Raw genomic sequence first — 22,294 nt, forward strand, 5'->3', positions numbered from 1 at the left:
TTCTGAAATTCTTCTGAATCGGTACTCGGCATGAGTAGATCTTGCTGCCCCCACTATACTTCTATTTGGTGCACTAATCCAAATGAAAGCTAGCATGAGTACATCTCTGTGAACTGGGAATCTCACCCATAGGGTATGTCTAAACTAGGAGCTAAGTGAAAACAGTTGTCCTATTAGCTAACTTTGACCTCCGTTGCCACAGACAAAGTGGATAACTTCTTGTCCTAGCCTCAGTGCACATGGAGAACAACTGCTCACTGTCCTCTTTATAAACTGCCTTTCAGATATCTGAAGACTGTTATCATGTCTCCCCTCAGCCTTCTCTTCTCTAGATTAAACATGAAGAATTCTTTCAACCTTTCCAATAGGACATGTTTTTGTTTTGTTGCTTGCCGCTGGAAACTTTTCATCTTTGTTAAAATGTGGTGCCCAAAACTCTACACAACATTCCAGTAGAGACTTCACCAGTGTTTAGTAGAGTGTCTTACATGTGACACTCCTGTTAATACATCCCAAAATTATTTGCCTTTTTTGCAGCAACATCACTGTTAACTCATTAAATTTGTGATCTACTAGAACCTCTATCTGTAAAATGGATAAAACCTTCATAAAAACTGGACAGGGTAGCAAAAGTGTCAGACCTATAGTGACTGGGATACACACAAATGAGTCACGTGGATAAACCCTGTTCACAGCTACTGTAGCATAACTCCATTCATTTCAACAGAGAGCAGAATTTGGCATACAATGTAGAATTTATTCTTGCTTAAGAATAGAAAGACTGCAGTGGAAATTCAAGTGCTCTATTTATCCAGGAAAACAGTACAATGAAAAGGTGTGAGGGTTGGCAATGAAAGCTCCACCACGCTGCCTTATCAGTTTGTCTCAGATCTGACCAACCAAGTCCATCTTGAGGTTTATGAAAGTAGTTCAGGCTGCAATTACTAGCAAAATTGCTGAATAATGCCAATGGTATTGATAATATTTCTGATGAGGCCAGTTGGAGCAGATTCTGATCTCCATTACTCCAGATTTACTCCTGTGAATTGAGATTTGAACTAAGATCTGAACTAAGACAACTAATTTATGTCAAACTACTGAAGAGCGCTGATTTGCAGTTTCCAACAACCTAGACAAAATTTCTGGCTATTGACTCTTAGATGAAAGAAAATCTCTGTAGATCATTTTCAATCATTCTTTGAAATAGCTAGTGACCCACTTATGAAAACTCTTCTGCTCAAGTAAGTACTCCATATAGAATTCAGAAAGCACTTTTATTAACCATACAAATACTCCTCTCAGTATGAATTTGCTTTGGCTTCTGGAAACATCTTGTTTGCACAGGGCATGCTCAAAGCCTTACAATATGCATTAGTATAAGCTACTTCCATTGATAAGTATCCTTAAAAACAAAATAATACCACACAACATGAATATCAGGTCATCAGCAATTCTTGGAATGGTCCAAACAACAAACACAAGAAAGAGACGAGAAAGGGAAATCTTTACAAATATAGTTCAAAAAGCATTAAACCATAAATTAGTATCTTATTTTAAAGTAAAATTCAGTTTTTCATTACAGAAGACAAAATTGTTCTTTTAGACCTCCCTTCTGTTCCCTGCAGTGACTGCTGAATGAAATGCCACCAGTATTATCAGATTCTATTTTTGTTGTGTTCAGCAGCACAAGATAAAAAGTGCTTTCTCATAAAAGAAACAGACAAGCAGGAGATCCCTCATAGTATGCATATAAAAATAATCGGCAAGTTTAAGGCAAGTTTAGCTAGTAATTTTACTCTATGCTCAGAATAGTTAAACTGATTAACTAGTATGACTCTGAAAAGGTTTTAAAAATCATGTTTTATTATAAAATAGAAAATCCCATAAAGTACTATATTTATAGTAAAGTAACGTGATTAAAAGTGACTATGGGCACACTTTTCAAAAGTGATTAAGGCCTGGTCTACACTACACGTTTATACTGATTTTAGCAGAGTTAAACTGATTTAACGCTGCACCCGTCCACACAACGAGGCCCTTTATATCGATATAAAGGGCTCTTTAAACCGGTTTCTGTACTCCTCCCCGACGAGAGGAGTAGCGCTGAAATCGGTATTACCGTATCGGATTAGGGTTACTGTGGCCGCAAATCGACAGTATTGGCCTCCGGGCGGTATCTCATAGTGCACTACTGTGACCGCTCTGGACAGCAATCTGAACTTGGATGCACTAGCCAGGTAGAAAGGAAAAGCCCCGCGAACTTTTGAATTTCATTTCCTGTTTGGCCAGCGTGGAGAGCTCACCAGCACAGGTGACAACGCAGAGATCATCAGCACAAGTAACAATGCAGTCTCCTGAGAATCAAAAAAGAGCTCCAGCATGGACGGCATAGGAGGTATTGGATTTGATCGCTATATGGGGAGAGGATTCTGTGCTAACAGAACTCTGTTCTAAAAGACGAAATGAAAAAACATTTGAAAAAATTTCCAAGGCCATGATGGAGAAAGGCCACACCAGAGACTCAGTGCAGTGCAGAGTGAAAGTTAAAGAGCTAAGACAAGCCTACCAGAAAACCAAGAAGCAAACGGAAGGTCCGGGGCAGGGCCGAAAACATGCTGCTTCTACGCTGAGCTGCATGCAGTTCTAGGAGGGTCCACCACCACTACCCCACTCCGTAGGTGGATTCCGAGGAGGGGGTGGTAATCTCAGCCATGGCTGAGGATTCTGTGGACGGGGAAGACGAGGGGGAGGAAGAGGAGGACGAGCTTTCAGAGAGCACACAGCACTCCGTTCTCCCCAACAGACAGGAGCTTTTTCTCACTCAGACAGAGTTACCCTCCCAAGCTCTCCCATAGGCCACTAGCTCTCCCAAGCTACTAGCCCAGACAATGAAGCCATGGAAGCGACCTCTGGTGAGTGTACTTTTGTAAATATAAAACGTGGTTTAAAATAAGCGTTTTTTAATGATTGGTTTGCCCTGAGGACTTAGGATGCATTCCCAACCAGTACAGTTATTGGAAAAGTTTGTTAACATGTCTGGGAATGGAGCGGAAATCCTCCAGGGATATCTCCAAGAAGCTCTCCTGGAGGTACTCCAAAAGCCTTTGCAGAAGGTTTCTGGGCAAGGCAGCCTTATTCCGTCCACCATGGTAGGACACTTGACCACACCATGCATGTAGCAAGTAATCTGGTATCATTGCATGACAAAGCTTAGCTGCGTATGGTCCCGGTGATTGCTGGCATTCAAGCAACAATCGTTCTTTATCTTGCTGTGTTATCCTCAGGAGAGTGATATCGTTCCTGGTAACCTGGTTGAAATTCAGGAATTTAATTAAGGGGACGGAGATGGCCATTCCTACTGGTCTGTTTGCCTGTTGCTTAAAAGAAATCCTACCTTGCAGGTAGCCAAGCGGGGGGAGGGAAGAGGGGGGAATGGTGCTGAGCTTTTTCGTGTTTGACTAGCAGGGATCTTCCCTGCTACCAGCCACGCGGTGGGGGAGAGAAGTGGGGTGATTAGCAGTGATCTTCCATGATACCAGCCACACGGTAGGGGGACGGGTAAAGCGATCATCCCAGAGAATTGGATGGGGGGGTGGTTTCTGCTGCTGCATGTTAACAGGAAAGAAGCAGCACTGGACGGGATTTACTTGGTATTTGGGAAAGGAAGGCACTATGAATAAGTGCAGAAGCCGAAAGACAATGGCTTACCATGGCCGCATGCAAGCTGAATTCTGCTGCCCGGACCTGAGTCTGTGAGATCTCTAACACCAGAGCCGCAGGCACTCAATATTAAGAGGCAAAATGCGACCTTGTAGTGAAATCACATGTGCTATGTAAGGTGAATAGTGTTGTTCACTGTGAAAGACTATAACCATTGTTCTGTAAAATGTATCTTTTAAAATACTTCTCTCCCTTTTTTCCCTCCCTCATGCAGCTGCAAATTTTTCAAGCCTTCCTACGCCATCCCGAAGGCTATCTCAGATAAGGCGGAGTTAAAAAAAGACGCGAGATGAAATGTTCTAGGAAATCATGGAAGTAACCCGCAATGAAATTACTCACCTGAATGAGTGGAAGGACGTGGTTTCAAATTACAGGAAAGATGCCAGTGAATGTGAGGACAAGAGGGACCAACGTGTGGATAGGAGGGACGAACGTGAGGAGAGGAGAGACATTTGAGATGAGAGGTGGCGGCAGGAAGATCAGAGGTGTATGCAGGAAGATCAGCAGTGGTGGGATGCAGTGCTGGGGCTGCTGCGTGATCAAACTGACATCCTCCGACGTCTGGTGGAGCTTCAGGAACAGCAACAGGGTCACAGAGTGCCTCTGCAGCCCCTGTGTAACCACCCTCACCACTCACCATGTTCCATATCTTCCTCACCCAGACGTGTAAGAACGTGTGGGGGAAAGCTTCGTGCACCCGCCCACTCCACCCCAGTGGACAGTCCAACCAAAAGGCTGTCATTACTTTGAAATATTTTTAGTGGCCTTTAACTTCCATCCTATCCTCCTCCCAAACTACACCCGGGCTACCTTGACAGTTCTCTTCCTGTTTTTATAATGACTTTTTAATAAAGAATACATGATTTTTAAAAGATAGTGACTTTATTTCCTTAAGCAAGCTGTAATCGAAGGGGGAGGGTGGGTTGCTTACAGGGAATGAGTCAATCAAGGGGGGGGGTGTTTCATCAAGGGGAAACAAACACAACAGTCACACCGTACCCTGGCCCGTGATGAAATCGTTTTCAAAGCTTCTCTGATGCTCACCTCTTCGTGGTGTGCTCTTCTAATCACCCTGGTGTCTGGCTGCACGTAATCAGCGGCCAGTTGATTCGCCTCAGCCTCCCAACCCGCCATAAAGGTCTCCCCCCTTACTCTCACAGAGATTGTGGAGCACACAGCAAGCAGCAATAACAATGGGGGCATTGGTTTGGCTGAGGTCTGAGCGAGTCAGTAATGTGCGCCAGCGTGCCTTTAAACGGCCAAATGCACATTCTACCACCATTCTGCACTTGCTCAGCCTGTAGTTGAACTGCTCCTGACTACTGTCCAGGCTGCTTGTGTATGGCTTCATAAGCCATGGCATCAAGGGGTAGGCTGGGTCACCCAGGATAACTACAGGCATTTCAACATCCCCAACTGTTATTTTCTGGTCTGGGAAGTAATTTCCTTGCTGCAGCCGTTTAAACCGAGTAGTGTTCCTGAAGACGCAAGCATCATGAACCCTGCCTGGCCATCCCACGTGGATGTTGGTGAAATGTCCCTTGTGATCCACCAGTGCTTGCAGCACCATTGAAAAGTACCCCTTGCGGTTTATGTACTGGGTGCCCTGGTGTTCCGGTGCCAAGATAGGGATATGGGTTCCATCTATCGCCCCCCCACAATTAGGGAATCCCATTGCAGCAAAGCCATCCACTATGACCTGCACGTTTCCCAGAGTCACAATCTTTCTTAGCAGCAGCTTAAGGATTGCTTTGGCTACTTGCATCACAGCAGCACCCCACAGTAGATTTTCCGACTCCAAATTGATTCCTGACTGACTGGTAGCTGTCTGGCATTGCAAGCTTCCAGAGGGCTATCGCCACTCGCTTCTGAACTGTGAGGGCTGCTCTCATCTTCGTATTATGGCGTTTCAGGGCAGAGGAAAGCAAGTCACAAAGTTCCATGAAAGTGCCCTTACGCATGTGAAAGTTTCGCAGCCACTGCGAATCATCCTAAATCTGCAAAATTATGCAGTCCCACCAGTCTGTGCTCATTTCTGGGGCCCAAAATCGGCGTTCAATGGGTAGAACCTGCCACATTACCAGCAGGATCTCCAAAGCGCAAGGGCCCGCGGTTTGAGAGAATTCTGTGTCCATGTCCTCATCACTCTTGTCGCCACTCTGCCGTAGCCACCTCCTCCTCGCCTGGCTTTGCAGATTCCGGTTCAGCATAGACTGCATGAGAATACACGAGGTGTTTACAATGTCCATGATTGCAGTCTTGATCTGAGCAGGGTCCATGCTTGCTGTGCTGTGGCGTTTGCACAGTTCACTCAGAAAAAAAGGCGCGAAACAGTTGTCTGCTGCTTTCACGGAGGGAGGGGTGAGGCTGTACACAGAACCACCCGTGACAATGTTTTTTGCCCCATCAGGCACTGGGATCTCAACCTAGAATTCCAAGGGACGGGGGAGACTGCGGGAACTATGGGATAACTATGGGATAGCTACCCACAGTGCAACGCTCCGGAAATCGACGCTAGCCTCAGTACATGGACGCACACCACCGAATTAATGTGCTTTGTGTGGCCGCGTGCACTTGACTTTATACAATCTGTTTTACAAAACCGGTTTATGTAAAATCGGAATAATCTTGTAGTGTAGACGTACCCTTAGTCACCTAAATCTTTTTGAAAGTTAGTGAGACTTACATAAAGAGGTACCTAATGGGTTCTCAGAAGGCACCTAATCTTCTTACGGCACTAACTCTCATTAAAATTTAAATGCACCTGGTGTGTGGGGAGAGGAGAAGGCCCCAGAGTAACCAGCTCTGCTTCTTCCTTCTCCCTTGCTCTTGGGACTTCAGGAGTTGTCTCTTTCCTGCTGGTCTGATCAGGCATCCCCTTCCGCTGCCCCCCACCCCCCCACACACACACTTTGAGACAGTGAAGGGGGCAACATTTTGACAAAAACCCAAAAATCTTATATGTTTGGTAAAACAATATCTAAGTGAATACATAGGTCCAGGGATTGCAAGTGGGCCTGAATCATATGGCCCTTGATTCTGCAAACACTTACACATGAATAACTTTAATGGAGTTTATTGAAGCCAGTAGGACTACTCATGTTTGTAAAATTACTCCTGTTTAAGTGCTTACAGGATTTCAAGCACTTAAACAGGAGTAATTTTTAGGAGATCATTTGTATCTGCATTCCAGCTGGATAGAGTCAATAATGAAATCTGGATCTTATTCTGGAGCTAGACCTGAGTTTCCTCAAAATTTGTGGATTCAGCTCTGCTATTGCATTTTAGACCAAAGAATGCTAGTAAGGACTCAGTTTTAGCACTGTTCAGGTTGAGTCCCCCAAGGAATTTTATTTTGAACTTCAACAGTGACTAAAAATTATTAATTCAAAACTGCCTGTATTTGAATTCAAGATGATTACGAACACTTCTGTGATTATATTGCTTCCAGGTTATTCTAGTAGAAACAGAGTCTTTGAACTACTGATCAGTGGCAGAGATGGTAGGTAGTACAGCCGAAAACACTCAATGGTCTAGTGCCATAATAAATCAGATTTTAATAGTAAAAATATTCTTTTATTAAGAATTGAAGAGAAGAGAAAAGCTTTAGAAACTGGAATTTAGTCCTTAAAGTCCTAGAATGGTGAATAATTCCAGTTTACTCAAATTTCACTGGTTCAAACAGAATTCATCATGAAAAGCAGGATATCACCTCTGAGTTCATGTTGAGTTCAGGTTAAAAAAAATACAATGGCACAGTGTGTGCAGTTGGATATAATAAAATAAAGAATATGACTTCAGCTAAAGTGAGATTATCGAACTCTGAAGAGTTATTGGAGTCGATGAGCTCAAATTGAAAATCTAGCATGGTGGTCTGATCCAAAGGTCCTTATTACTGTATAAGGAGCATAGACGAGGAAAAGAACCAAAAACTCAAATACAATCATAAGTGAAAAATGTAGTAATAAACTGGACATTCAGCTATGATCTTCTTCCAGCCCACTCTCTCAAGTTCTCTCTTCGCCTTTTTGGTTCTTTACAGAAGTTTAGAAATAGTTGTCAGGAGGGTTTAGGGACTGAGATTAAGTTGCCTGCAGGTGATACACAGATAAAAAAGAACTAGACCTAATGTTGCACGGCATTCAAGCAATCAAAATGAACATTGGCAGAGAATTAAGGGAAATGAGAAGAGCAGAGTCTGAGATACACTATTCAGGTCACATACCTTATTAGCATAGTTATAAATTCTACTTCGGCACCATTTTTTAAAATCTACTCCATTTGAATTAGATTAACAGGAGAAGAAGTGAGAGTTGAGGTGATGCCTTAAGGCCAGGCTTAGTATCAGTTTCCAGCCTGTCTTATTGAAGAGAAGCTAAAAAAACTTAAACTAAGGTTTTCAGAAATGGTTTCCTAAAGTTGGGCTTTGTCTGGTATCGTGGATGGGGGAGGCCATTTAGGAGATGCTCCCCCCGGCTGGCATGACCTTGCACACATGGTGCATGCAAGGTCATGTCTGCAAAGGAGGGGTAGTATGCTTTTCAAAATGGCATCCTCTGTTTAGCATGACGTTGCATAAACGGTGCATACAAGGTTAGAGCAGGGGCACCATTCCTGGAAGTACTAGAATGACCGGTATGCTAAGAATGTTGCAGTGATGACCCTGGAAAAAGATAATTTAGCTTCAGAAAAAAGAGAACTAGAGAATTCAATTCCTGTGCAATGCTGGCCAAGTAAATCACTGAGGGGCCCAATCCTGCAACACTGACATCAAATGAAGGTTTGTTATTTATTTCAAAGAAAGCATGATCAGGCCCTTAACTTCTCTGTGCCTCACTTCCTCATCTGTGGAAAGGGGATTACAATATATCTCCACCTGGCAGAAGTTTTTATGAAGATAAATTCATTAGTGTTTGAGGTCATATTTTAAACAAAATAGACAGTGATGTTTCATATGTTTTACTTTGAAAATAATGTCATTTGGAAAAACATTCCTATTTAATTTTGAAAACATCACTAAAGAGAACAATTTTCAATTTGCAAAATAATGTAAAATTTTTAAATGTATGAGCAAAATATTTTCAATTAAATTGTCATCTACTGTTCAGCATATACTGTACAATCTTATATTAAGGTAAAGAAAAGATGAGTGAAAAGCAAAAGGTTAGATCTGAGATATAAATTAGAGGAACTTTTGGATGAACTAGTAGAACCCACATAGGTCTGAAAAGTAGGGCCTGATCCTGTAGCGCTTGCTCCAGCAAAATTCCTCTGGAAATTTCATACTGAGGTAACAGGGAGTTTTGCTGAAGTAAAAGATGGCAGGATTGGGCCATTATCACTACTGCTACCTGGTCTCCATTCCAGAAAGATGGCAAAAAACTTTCCACTCCTAGACAGGACCAAGAAATATAGCAGCAAGCCAAATTGAAAAATAATAATGTTATGCACAAATGTTGAGTCTGTAAAACAGATGAAGGGTTGGAGGGATCTTTATTCTAACTGAACTTGATTCATTCATCCCTGCATTAATTAAGGAGGTGGATTCACAGGTACTTTCATCTTAGAAAAAGTGCCTCCTGGATCACACTTCCTTCCATTGGCAATGGTGCAGAATGCTGTGCAGTTTGTACATGTTCCCCATCTGCTCTCACAACATAGACAGCATCCCCTTCCATTTGCGATTGCATAGTATTCCTACTGTAGGGGGAAGTAAAATTAAGTAATAGGAAAATATTTAATGTCTTTTAGCTGTTTTCAATGTGATTTAGCAGCTTGAAATAAGACAAAGCAACACTCCATGAACAAAGGTTCTCTATGGATCACCATCAAATATTCCCACCACCACCAATAGTCACTGCATCACAATATGAAAAACTCTACATTAAAGGGTCTCTTGTAGAATCATATATTGGAAAGAAAAATTGCTTAGTCTGCAAGGGAAGGCCACCAAATTCCCCTAAAAAATTAAATAAAGATTGTGACAAATTAAAAGTTCAGGATGAGATTTTTCAAAGCTGTGTGCCTAATAAATTTGGATATTAATGGCAATTGGGCTTCTGAATCTGCTAGCTGGCTTTGAAAGTCTCAGGACAGTGTCAATTCTAATTTCTATTATGATACAGAGTCTTCTCCTGCCTCTGTTGATGTCAAAAAAAGTTTTGTATTGACTTCAACGGGAGAATTAGGATCTCTCTTTTGAGACTTGATTAAGCAGCTTTCATTTCTTTACAGTACTTAGAAATAAAGATAGGTGCTTGTGACATTCCAGCCTTCTGCTTTATCATCTAATTACTTTTCAAGGGATTTCACTCTTTCTTGCTGCTAGTTTGCTTTGTGCTCTAACAACTTGCATCACCCTCTTTCCTTTTTAAACAGTCCCCCCACCCCATTTTGATACAGTTAAATGCTGAGTGAACTGTATATATTTTGCTCTCCATAACCTTTACTTTCAGTTTCCAGTCAGTTATAGAATTCATTAAAATAGATTGTATGTAGGGGTGGGGATTATTATTGAAAGATATCAATTTTATCCTGAAATTCAGTTTCAGTGAACGATTGCTCTTTGCTTGGTTTGATTTTGCCTTTTTAGAGCTGGTCAGAAAAGGCAAACAATATATGAGAATTATTGTGATTATGGGCATGTAGCTTTTTTTCTGATAGAGGAAGATGGTGTGTAACGATGCGGTGTGGCTCCCCTCCTCATCCAGGAGGGTCGAGCTCCGTCACTCATCCATAGGGGTGGGGCCTCTAAGCGGAAGTCCCACCCCTCAGAGGGTCAAGCGGCAACCCGGAAGGATAAAAGCCGGCCCTCAGCCCTCAGTTGGAGCCCAGCCACCGTCAGGAGCAGACCTGTCTGCGGGAGCTCCTGACTGGGAAGCTGCTGAGGCCGCAGGCCGGTGTCCGGACTGGCCGGAGCTTCCCTGCACTCGCTATACCGAGGAGTTGCCAGAGCTCCCCTGTGCTCGCTATAACGAGGAGCAGCCAGAGCTGCCCCGTCCCTGCTGTGGCCCCGAGGACACCCCGGAACAGGCCTGGCCGGACTTCCCGGAGGAGCTGCCGGATCTGCCGCCCAGCCCTGGCCGTGAGGAGCCTACGTGGTGGGACATCCCCGAAGCTGATACCACGAACCAGGTAGGCTCGGAGGGGGATATTGGAAGTAGCCCGGGGGCAGCTGACCCGAGTCAGGCTGCAGATTTCCCGATACCCATGGCAGTGTGTTGCGGTCAGGATCCCCACTGACCACCTGCAGCAGTGATCACCGCTACTAGGGCCCTGGGCTGGAACACAGTGGAGTGGGTGGGCCTGCGTTCCCCCTGCCACCCGTCCACGGGTGGCAGAATCCCCCTCCCCCAGCCTGAAGAGGCCAGCTAAACTGAGATAACTGTGTGTTGGTGCCCCACCTGAACCAAGGGCTGGGCCCCCTTTGACTGTGCCACTGCTCGGTCCTGTCCCAAAGGGCCCGAGCGACCCGCACCCTTGCCAGTCCGCCCCTGAACCAAGAGGGCCGGCCTGAGATAACTGTGTGTCGGTGCCCTGCCCAAACCAAGGGCTGGGCCCCCTTTGACTGTGCCACTGCTCGGTCCTGTCCCAAAGGGCCCGCACGACCTGCACCCTTGCCAGCCCGTCCGTGAACCAAGAGGGCCGGAGCTGAGATAACTGTGTATTGTACCTCAGCCCTGCAGCAGAGGGCCTGAGCCCTGAATTGACTGTATATTGCTGCTCCGCCCTGAGACAGAGGGCCTGAGCTCCCAACTGACTGTATATTGTTGCTCAGCCTTGCAGCAGAAGGCCTGAGCTCCTAATTAACTCTGTGTTGGTGCCCGCCCGAACCAAGGGCCAGGCCCCCATTGACTTTGCCACTGCCCAGTCCTATCCACAGGGGCCGAGCTACCCGGGCGGTGGGCGACAGTTCTGAGGACCAAGACCCGCAGACGACGAGTCGAGGCCAGTGTGGCTCCCCTCCTCATCTGGGAGGGTTGAGCCCTGGCGAGTCTCGCTTACATGGGGAGTGAGATTAAAAAGGGAGATGAGAATGGTGGGGAAAGTCAAGAGGCTTTGGTATTGTGTCTGGAACAGAAAGTCCAGAAGACTCCCACTGTGGCTGTCTGCTGTACAGACAGGATGCTGAAGCCACTGCATCCAGTTCTACTGGCTGAGTTTGAAGGTCTACGCTAGTCCTGGCTATGTGGGTAGCTCAGATGGGAACCCCTGAAGTATCTGCTGTTGGGTCCAAGTGGGAAGGGCTAGGAGGCCTTTCCCTTACTCCTGCTTGCACATATGTGGAAATACTTGTATGCTGCCAGTCAGACTTATGTTTCTTACAGAAGTGACTTGGTAAGTTTAAGCCTCAACACATTACATTAAATGTTCAAAAAATTAAAAAAATTAAGGCTCATACATGCAGTTTTCAACCTTTCATGCGTCAAATATGCAAATCCCTAAAGCACAATAGGAATTTCACAAATGCTTCAGTTATTTGACATTCTCTGTGCTAGCATACAGCCATTTCTCTCTCTCTCTCTCTCTCTCTGTCTCTCATACACACAAACACACCCCTACCTCTCCCATTTTTGGTGTAAAGAAATCTTTATGGCCATATCCATGGAAGCTATTATTTGAATTAAAGTGGGAAAGCATTTGTTTTAAATGTGTTTCTTTAGGAACACATATGACAGATACGTCACCTGTTCTGTTCACAATGCCCATAAAACATATCTGACAAAGAGTAGAAGAAAAAAGAAATGACCCTCTCAGCCAAATTGACTAATTACCACAGATTAAGAATGGCAAATCTCTTCCTTCAAGCAAAGAAAAACAGCATGTAATAGGCAGAATAAACATTCTTTTTTAAACTGAGAGATATTTTTGCTAGATTATTAAAATGTAATTTGGAAAAAGAAAATATAATTTAAATGTACCTTAAATAATTTTTAAACCTGTATCCTATTAGTTCTCCTTTCTACATGCCACAATTAAATTATTGAAATCAGAGTAGTTTCAGGAGATTCCTTGAGCTGCAAAATTAGTAATCGGGGAATTAAAATCAGGAAAAGTGAAAATGGTATGTAGCTTTATTCGTAACCTAATTTATTTTTCCATATTATGTTTTATGTCTTCAAATGAAAGAACATGAACCAATGAAGCTTGTATGCTAACACCACAATAGAGTCTCATATTAAAAAATCCCATCTAAATCCTAATCTGTCTTTACCAAGACTGTTGGACTACAGGATCCATAAATACTAAGAAATATATAGCCAAAATTAGTGATGGCTTTATTTTTAATTAGATTGTTTACTACAAAAAACATTCACCCTTCTAGGTATTCCTGATTGCCCTTTCTCATGCCAGAAAACTCTGGCAAATATGGACTAAGTTTAGGCAAAGCCATGGAAGGATTTATGTTTTCACCCTGAAGTCAAACCAAAGTTGGCAATTTCAGCTGAATTTGGCTTTTTTCCTTTACTTATTTTCTATTTGGGGGTTGTTGTTAAAAATATAAAACATTGGACTAATTAGATTGTGCTAAGTGTTGTTACACTATGCCCTGATTTCTAGAATGGAGTATTTAACTTCATCTACCACAGTGGACTTACATTAAACACTAAATTTTCAAAGCATTGTGGTGCATTCACATGCACAGAAATACCTCACTCTTGCATTACACCCCATTTATGAATGCAATTACTGTAAGCATATGTGTAAGTTGTATAATTATGTCTAAAAAGTGAGTTTAGCACCTCCCATAAGTGAGTGAAGCATGTAGACCACTTTACACGTTAATTTATTGTAACTGAGTATGCAAATATGGGGCACTCACCGGTAAATACCTCAGCCTTCCATTAAAAATGTAACCCCAAATAGTTACAGACATCAGAACCAAAAAAGCAGAAGATTCTTGACTTCCTGAAACTGAACACATGCAGGTAGTGGTGTTTCTCTGAGGAAACTACTCTCAGGAAGAAGAGCACAGTTAACTAATCAGAGTAGTAAATTTTTTTTAAAAGGTTAGAAGAAATCTGTGGATTAGGATTGATCAGAAAGTGAACAAAGAAGTGGAGGAAAACCTTAAATGTTATGTACAGAGCACTGTGCATGGCAACAAAATAGATCAGTGATAATGTTCCCATGTTGAAGAAATTTAAAAATATTATCTGAATCAACATAGTGGAGGGGTATAAACAATCCTTTCCTATCTTGTCTTTGAAGATTCTGCCTTGTAGATGGGATGGAGTAGAATTGCTTGAATTAAATCATACGTATTTTCTGGGAAAAAAACAATCTGGTTTCTGATTATTGGGGCAGGGGGGAACCACAACCAAAACTGGAAAATTCAAATGAAAAACTTTTTCTGAAATTTTTTGTTTTAAAAAAAGGCCATTTTTTTAAATCAAAAAAGTTTCAATGGAAATTTTTTGAACAGTTACAGAGTGGTTTCTAGGCTAAGTAAGGAGTAGCAAGGTAACATAACCTAAGGATTTATAATCTGGTAAAACCACAGAACCAGAGGGACAGCCAGTTGAAAATTACAAGGACAATCATTTTATATCAGCCTCAATTCTGCCAAAGGTCTTTAATTCCTTCAGGAAGAGCTCCTTAGGCTCCTCTGTCATTTCTACAATTGTGTTTGCAGGATGCATGATTTTGAAGGTTCATATGAAGTGTTACCCAGCGTTCTTTCAACACAAACCTCTTGGTAACTTTTACTCTGTGCGAGGAGGTGTCAGGAAATAAATCAGGGGAGACACGGCCGTCCATTCAATAGATGGCTGGCACAAACAGAACAACACAAGAGTGCTTTCACTTAAAGCTAAACTTTACTAGTCTCAAGCACTTACACACATCCACAGTAAAACACCTCCAACCCTTGATAATTACCAAAGCTGAGTGTGGCTCTCAAGTGACACAGCGGCAGGCTGCCGGTGGCCAAATCTTCCGTCTCCCAGCGAGGACCACAAGATGTATCCAGAGGGAGAGTCTAAAGAGAGTCCAAAAGAGTCCCCAAATGAGTCCAACTATTTCAAGCTTTTCCCCCTCATTTATACATTAGTAATAGAATGACATGTCCCTTAAAGAAACCTTGTTAAGTAAGCAATTTCAATGATCAAGCAAGAGGCTCCTTCCGATTACTGATTAACAGGGGCGGCTCCAGGCCCCAGCACGCCAAGCACGTGCTTGGGGTGGCAAGCCACGGGGGGGCGCTCTGCCGGCACCGCAAGGGCGTCAGGCAGGCTGCCTTCAGCGGCTTGCCTGTGGAGGGTCCACTGGTCCCACGGCTTCGATGGACCTCCCTGTCAATAACCTAGTCCCAGATTTGGACCTTAGCGTCCAAAATATGGGGGTTAGCATGAAAACCTCCAAGCTTAGTTACCAGCTTGGACCTGGTACTGCTGCCACCACCCAAAAAATTAGAGTGTTTTGGGGCACTCTGGTCCCTCCAAAAACCTTCCCTGGGGACCCCAAAACCCAAAATCCCTTGAGTCTCACAACAAAGGGAAATAAACCTTTTCCCTTCCCCCCCTCCAGGTGCTCCTGGAGAGATACACAGAAGCAACCTCCGTGAATCTAAGCAGAGGGATCCACCCTCTCTAATTCCAGTCCTGGAAACAAAAGCACTTCCCTCTTCACCCAGAGGGAATGCAAAGTCAGGCTAGTAAATCTAACACACACGGATCTCCCCTTGACTTCTTCCTCCCACCAATTCCCTGGTGAGCTGCAGACTCAATTCCCTGGAGTTCCTCACTAAAGAAAAACTCCAACAGGTCTTAAAAAGAAAGAAAAATACATAAAAATGGTCTCTCTGTATTAAGGTGACAAATACAGGGTCATTTGCTTAAAAGAATATTGAATAAACAGCCTTATTCGAAAAAAATACAATTCAAAGCACTCCAGCAACTATATCCATGTAAATACAAAGAAAACAATAGAAACCTTACTGTCTTACTATTTTTGTACTCAAAACTTGGAAACAGAAGATTAGAAAGCAGGAAACAGAAATCCTCCCATAGCCGAGAGAGATAGATTCAAGACAAAGGACTCACACCCAAAACTTCCCTCCACCCAGATCTGAAAAAAGTCTGGTTTCCTGACTGGTCCTCTGGTCAGGTGTTTCAGGAACTTCTTTCCAGGTGTAAGAACATTAACCCTTAGCTATCTGTTTATGACTCTCCCGAAAGCCACGGGACCAGTGGACCCTCCACAGGCAAGCTGCCGAAGGCAGCCTGCCTGCCGTGCTTAGGGTGGCAAAATGCCTAGAGCCGCCCCTGCTGATTAACCAGGTGTGGGTTTTTCCAGAGTCTGCAGTCTTGAGACCCCAATAGCCTGTGGGTTGTTTATTCTTATTGTTCAATGTCATCACATGTAGAACTGCGCAAGAAAGTATTCCCAAATATTTGTTTGAATAAACATGCATATTCACTTTAGCATCCTTTTTTGTTTTCTGAAAACATGGGCATGTTGCTTTTTATTGGAAAGAAAGTTCATGGACCTGAGGGTACATCCTGGTCTTTTAAAATGCATGTATCAGCAACTTCAACACAATTCTTATCAGGAAGGACGCAGGGTCAAGCTGCCCTTGCTGTGGCACCCAAAACTCTCTCCCCTCCTGCCTTGGTCAAGCTGAGATTGCTGAATGGCCAATTTACAGCTTGCTGACTAGGCTGCCTTTAACAATAAGCCATAGTAGTTTTAGGCACTTTACTGGTTTGCCAGTCTCCCCGTACAGAAGCACTAATTCATCTCATGTGTCCAGAAGTGGAGACTGAAAATGTATTCTTATCGGCATCAGAATTAAAAAATAAAAGAAAAGGGAATGTTAAGAAATGAACCCTCTCAGTAATGGGAGTTCAAAGAACTAGCATGCCACCTCTTGTTATACTAATTAACCTGTGTAGACTTTCCATTTATATTAGTGATAGGTAAATATCTGATGGTTCAAAGGCTGAATGCAGATGAGCTTTGAAAAGTTTGAATGTTTAATCAAATCTAGGAATCAGAGCTGAAATCTCTCTAGAACCTATATGCTCGTGATATTTTCGGTATTTCCTGGTTTCAACATTGGTCAGATATCTACAAGTGATAAAGCCTATGACAATGGGGCGGGGGGAGAAACAAAACAACACTCCAACATCCTTGAGTCAGTAAAAATATGTATGATTTTAGTTTAAGTTTGGGGCAAAGGTTTAGGTTGGTTGTACTTTTATTGGAATTGGTTAATGCATCTTAATTTAAATTTGAAAGTTCAGTCCAATTACCTATTCTTCCAGATGAGAACAAAAAATATCCTTGTCAGAATAAAATCATCCCTGCATGTTTTAATATAGCTCAGTAAAGGGGTGGTTACCTTTGCTATTTAGAATTCTCTGACAATTTATGACTTTGTGGAAAGTGCATAAACTGTGCAGACCATGTTAAACATGAACTATAAAAATTTGCTTTACTAAGTTTTGCAGGTTTTTGGTTTCTTTTAAACAATGCTGTGGGTTGTTTATTCTTATTGTTCAGAGTTGTCACATGTAGAACTGGGCAAGAAAGTATTCCCAAATATTTGTTTGAATAAACATGGATATTCACTTTAGCATCCTTTTTTGTTTTCTGAAAACATGGGCATGCTGCTTTTTATTGGAAATAAAGTTCATGGACATTAATAGTCTCATAATACATATATGAAAATGTGTTCGTATGAAAGTTCAAATTGGAAGTAACCAAGGGCTTCTCCACATGTGAAGTTATTCCAGAATAGATATTAAGCTTTGCATTCACACCTTACATTAATCCATTTTAGCTTTCCAGGATAGGCAATCCCTTATTCAATCTCTTTTTATGTGCACCCTCCACACAGGGCAGGAGGATGTGTGCAGCAGCAAGATTGTCTAGCTCCACCTCTCTCTTGGGCCAGTCCCCAGCCACTTCTGCATTGTCACACAAGGATTAGAGCTCTATACCTTGCAGTTGGTGACTGTCACCCTGGAGTGCAGAATGAATTTTTTTCAGACTTTTTCTGCATCATTTCCTGACAACATAACAGCCTACATATTCTTTAAAATGTAAGATTTATGTTAAAAAGTCATTGTTTGTAAAAAACAAAAAAATATTTTTAGTACTTTTTTGTTAGCTTTTCTTTGAGAACAGCGCTGAACTTCCACTGTGTGTACATTAACCTTAAGTGTAGTCTGGTGGCTATAAAAATAAAAGCAGCATTTATCATTCATAAATGAAATGCTAGTATAGTTATTTTGAACCATGTTCTTCAGTACATTCCAGTTGCTTTTGTGGTAGTCAAATGACAAAACAGCTATGAACCTAGTTCAGCCAGGATAATAGTCGCTTTGCATTGCCAACATGGTACAAAACGGTGAGATTGTATCAAGGAATCAGGCCCTTTATGTTTTCTCACCTTCTTTCTCTTCATTAGTGTTCTACCAAATACTTTGCGCACCAGAAGCAGTTATTGGAAAAACTGGGATAGAAGTATAGAAAATAGTTATTTTGCTTTGTTTCAAGATTATAAAATTTCACTTAATTCTTAAAAAGCTTCTCCTGATACTCCATAATACAAGCTAATTCAGCTGTGAAAACATGCATAGTATTCCCTAATGCAGAACATGTAAGAATATGATATCTTTGCACAGGGAACCCTCTTGACAAATGCATAATTTTCGTAATCACATGGGTATTATGAATAAGGAAGGACTAGGAGTAGGCTCTTATTAAAAAAAATGTAGCCAAGTAAAGAAAAAGGGGATCCTATATTGTTCTATACGCTGGCCACAAAAGGGAAGAGAAGAATAATACACAGGGAAACCCCACTATAATGCACCTCGCAATAATGCAAATTCAGCTATAATGCGATTGTAAGGTGGCTCTGGCCGCCCGAGGCCAAAAAAAAAAAAAGCAGCTGGACCACAATGGAAGCACAAGAAAGAAAGAAAAAAAACCCCAGAGCGCCACCGAAGGGCAAAACAAACAAACAGACAAAAAAGGCCGGCGAGCTGCCAAAGTGCAAAAAGAAAAAAAAGAGGCTGGAGTGGCCGGGAAGAAAAAAAACCAAAAAATGGACTGTGCCTTCCCCACTACCTCTTTCCTCCTACCCTTGATTACCCTTTTGGTGAAAAGAGCCATTCTCGTCCCCAGCTGCTCCTCGCTCTTCCTCTGCCCCTTGCACATCTCTCCTGCTCTCCCCAAGTGTTTCCCTCTCTCACTGCATGGCTGAGAGCTGCCGCTGCTGGAGCTGCACCCTTTCAGTTACTGTTATGGGCAGTTCACAAATGAAAGTAGTTTTCTGCCCAAGAGAAATCGACCGGCTTAAACTGATCAGTTTCAAATGGTAAACCCCGCTATAGCACGACCCCACATTTAGCACAATCCAATTTTTTGGACCCCAATCATCGTGTTATAGCGGGGTTTCACTGTATTTCAGTCAAAATCACCAAACATCCAGTTATGGTACATTCCAAATCCTGTGGTTTAGAGCTTTTCACTGAAAGAACTTTGTAAGTCAAAGATGTCAAAATTGCCAGAGATACGCACACACAACTCCAATCTCAAATCCTGTCCTAGCTATAACCATGTGTAATAGATATATGTGTGTTTAACTGTGTATAGCCTTTCAGAAATTACAAATATATGCATGATTATATATATATATATATATAATGTGCACTCATCCTGAGGCACAACAAAGAAGGTAAGCTCTGACTCCTATGAGAACATGGAAGTAAACGTATCCTGAGGATTGTTAAGCCAACACACTATTAAATATACCTCTAACATTATTCTTTTTTCTTCACTCTTGCAGCTACCACATGTGATGGAAGAAATCCAAGTCAAACACTTTCACCAGAGCATGCTCCAAGACAGATGACTAGGCCTCAGGCTTGGCCAATACAATACATTTCCATTCTCTGTTTATTTTTGTAGTTCAAAGATCTAGCAGTAACCAATTTGATGCCTGCCATCAGGACCAGTACACTTCTGATTACTGCCGTGAGATTTTCAAGCCCACAGACAGCATGTACTCCAGCATATGTCAGCTACCAAGATAGACTATGTACAAATAGCAGGAGGATTCTCTGCAAATGGAAGCTGGCTTTTTTCTTTCACTTTGAAACCTCTGATGATAGGCTGCCAACTTGCAGACCTTGCTTAAATCACAGCAACCACATAAAAGGGTTTTTTTTCTGTTTATCTTAGGTCATTTAGGAAACCAGTGATAAGTTTGCCTTGAAAAATTCCATCTTCTCCCCAAAGTTGGCATGTTCATCCCAAGCTACAGGCTTTGATTTCATTTTAAGTATAGTTATGCCATAGAGAGCTTTCCTTTATGCGCGTTTCTTTCCTACTAGCAGATGATTTCTTTCCCCTCAGGAACATAGTATAAGTTAGCTAGCAGGTCTTACAAAACAAAGGACAACTACTTCATCCCCATACAAAAGGGATGGTCAAACAGTGCCTGGTTCAAGATTCTAAGTGGAAGACTAGATAAATGTATAGGACACAGAGTGGAAGAAATGGCTGAAGTAGAATCAGTGGCCCCTTGTGTGTGTCCCTGTAGAGGGGAGGAGGACAGGATGGGTTGAAGCAGCAGAAGAACCTTTAATCCCTGCTCTGGCTTCTCATGCCCTGCCACTTCCACATTGTCTGCAATAAGCTGGGCTCAACTGTGTAGGAGGTGATTGACTTCTACCTGGCACCCTCTTTGTGTAATGCAACTGGACTGCTTCTCCTGCCAAAGAGGCCTCTGAAGTGTGGGGCAAATCCAGCCCCAGCCTCCACCAATCTGTTTGCTACAGTTGCAGAAAAAACACCCATCTGAGGAACGCTTGTGAACACTTACATTACCTTATGTTCAAACTCATTCATCCTTCTAATAAGACATCTCACTACTGTACAGAAAGAATTTATTAGAGAATAGACTCTTGATTTTTACAAACACATTCTTAACATTGCTCATTGAATAGTCCCAACTGAAACCAATAGAATTGCTCATATGAATAAAGTTAAGCAACTGCAAGATCAGGACCTAACAGATTAATTAAAGTATTATTTTGCTAGTGTTAAAAAAAAGTAGTACACTCACAACCCAATAGATAAAATTACTGTAAATGTATCTTCTATTATCATTTTAGCTACAGTTTTCCACTGATTATGTGGATAATTGAAAAATATACTACTGTCCTCATAAATGTGAGTAATTTCTTTCTGTCTTGTGTCAGTCAAAGACTGTTGGATTCCCATGGTGCAATGATCTCTGTTGTGGTAGTCTGCAAAGATTTTGGTTGTTTTGTTGGTTTTGTTCTCATTTGTTCACTGATGCTTCATAAAACTTGAATAAAAGCCACTACAGTTTCCCACACTTTTTTCCCTTGATAATCTTTCATTGTTAATTTACATGATGTTATGTGAAGGATTGAAAGCCACAGGGGGCAAGGGGAAGATGATGAATTGATCTGAGGCTGGTGGGTCTAGGGTGCTGTCTGTAATATATAATGGAACATGTGTTGGCCACAGATCACAACAGAACCTTTGGAGAAGTACTTGGTAAGAGTGATATGGGTGAGAGACAACCTGTGGACAGGTCTGATGGTGGTGGGTTACACAGAGTCACAAATATCAGGCAAGGGTATGAGTGCAGGCAGAGAGGGAAATATTCTTTTGACTTCTACAGAAAGAAGCATAATTTTCACACTCCAGATTATTATTTTCAATACAACCATTTTTCCTCCTGAGATTTAGTTTATATTACCATGTCTACTTTTGACTGCTCAGTTCTTCCTATAATTCAATGTTCTTCTCTTAAAAATTGCTGAGGTCTCATTGCAGAGATCACAGCACAACATCATTTTTCATCTCTAACTATATCCTGTTTAGTCTGGGCTTGTTCATGTTCATAATACTTGAAATACAGTATTGCAGAATAATCTAATTAATATGCAAAAGTGACACGCAATAATTTCAGTTTTCATGGGCAATCACATGATATCTTTCACAAAAACTCACCATGTTGTGCCAATTTACCTCTCTGAGTAAGATGGAGTTCTCCTTATTGAGAGAGATAATGATGCGATTCTATTATAAATCTCATAATATCTTGCAAATATGCAATTACTCTTCACAAGTGCTCAGATGGGGATTATATCTCATTATATCAAGTGCTGTGCAAAAAACCAAAATGTCTGTCTCTAATTTATGGGCTTGGAAGCATCCAAAAGATCACATCCACTGATGAATAAACCACAAATGGTTCAGACTGAATATGTACCCAAATGATTGCATGCTTATCTTAACCTTGTCCAAAATTTGTAAGCCTCTTGACTACGCAAAACTAGGCTAAAGCCACAATAGCTTCCTCTTAAGGTTTCCAATGTATCCTGCTTTCACTTGTGTTGGAAATGTGTCTAAAAGACAGTCCCTTCTGGTAGTACATTAGCACTTACATTTCTGAATCTTTTCCCATCCAGGAGGTACAGACGTGTGAAAATGGAAAATGTTTTTTAACATATAATTTAAAAAAAGTCCATTTTGGATAAGTTTTAAATATTGGGTAAAGATTTGTATTGTATTTCTTGGTTCA

General features: G+C 42.0%; 1 long non-coding RNA gene across 1 annotated transcript in view; it reads right to left on the reverse strand.

Annotated features, from left to right (window-relative positions):
- Positions 1-3,684: 3,684 nt before the first annotated feature.
- The window catches only part of LOC127047881 (uncharacterized), a 339,119-nt gene continuing 320,509 nt past the window's right edge, over positions 3,685-22,294 (reverse strand). The window contains exon 3 of the long non-coding RNA XR_007773509.1: positions 3,685-3,744. This is a non-coding gene — a long non-coding RNA (uncharacterized LOC127047881). The remainder of the gene's footprint in view (positions 3,745-22,294) is intronic.

Source organism: Gopherus flavomarginatus, chromosome 3 (genome assembly GCF_025201925.1).
Source record: "Gopherus flavomarginatus isolate rGopFla2 chromosome 3, rGopFla2.mat.asm, whole genome shotgun sequence".
Lineage (NCBI taxonomy): Eukaryota > Metazoa > Chordata > Testudines > Testudinidae > Gopherus > Gopherus flavomarginatus.